Here is a 1,332-nt window from a genome sequence, read left to right as displayed (position 1 = left end):
TATCGGTCTGGATACATCTTAAATGATGCTATCGTTCCCATCCCTACCACCTCCACTGGCAACGCGTTCCAGGTACCCACCACCCTCTGCATGAAGAACCTTCCCCGCTTATCTCCCTTAAACTTTTTCCCCCTCACCTTGAACCCGTGACCCCTAGTAATTGAGTGCCCGACTCTGGGGGATAAGGCTTCTTGCTACCCACCCTGTCTGTACCTCTCATGATTCTGAACCCCCCTCAACCTCTGTCTTTCTAATGAAAATACTCCTATTCTACTCAGCCTCTGCTCCCAGCCAGCGCCCTCCATACCAGGCAACATCCTGGTGAACCCCCTCTGCACCCTCTCCAAAGCATCCACATCCTTTTGGTAACATGGTGGCCAGAACTGTACGCAGTATTCCAAATGTGGCCGAACTAAAGTCTTATACAACTGCAACATGACCTGCCAACTCTTGTACTCAATACCCCGTCCGATGAAGGAAAGCCTGCTGTATGTTTTTTTGACCACTCTATCGACCTGCGTTGCCACCTTCAGGGAACAATGTAATGGAAACCCAGATCTCTCTGTACATCAGTTTTCCCCAAGACTTTTCCATTTACTGTATAGTTTGCTCTTGAATTGGATCTTCCAAAATGCATCACCTCGCATTTGCCCGGATTGAACTCCATCTGCCATTTCTCCACCCAACTTGCCAATCTGTCTATATTCTGCTGCATTCTCTGACAGTCCCCTTCACCACCTGCTACTCCACCAATCTCAATGCCATCTGCAAACTTGCCAATCAGACCACCTATACCTTCCTCCAGATCAACTGTGCTGAAATGTGAGGAGAGTGTGATGGGACTCCGGAAGGATATGGCAAGTTTGCTTGGGGATATGTGTGGGACTGATGAGGTGCAAGAATGTGTGGGAATAGGGAAGAGGGTGTCGGTGGGATTGATGCAGGCGGTGTGTGAGAGTTGGGGGGGCAGTGAATAGGGTGTGACTGGCATTGTGGGGAGGGAGGAGTGGCTATGAATGATGCTATTGTCAGATTACTCTCCCACTTTTCCCAATATAATTTCTCCTGGCTTTCTGTCTTGTCAGATTATCACCTAACTTTTCCTGATATAAATTCTCCTAACTTCTTATGTAGTCCGATTAATCTCTTATCTTTTTCCGACATTTGTGGGCGGCATGGTGGCACAGTGGATAGCACTGCTGCCTCACAGCGCCAGAGACCCGGGTTCAATTCCCGCCTCAGGCAACTGACTGTGTGGAGTTTGCACATTCTCCCCGTGTCTGCGTGGGTTTCCTCCGGGTGCTCCGGTTTCCTCCCACAGTCCAAAGATGT

This window comes from Chiloscyllium plagiosum, chromosome 45 (assembly GCF_004010195.1).
Source record: "Chiloscyllium plagiosum isolate BGI_BamShark_2017 chromosome 45, ASM401019v2, whole genome shotgun sequence".
Classification (NCBI taxonomy): Eukaryota; Metazoa; Chordata; class Chondrichthyes; order Orectolobiformes; family Hemiscylliidae; genus Chiloscyllium; species Chiloscyllium plagiosum.
This window is presented reverse-complemented; position numbering follows the sequence as displayed.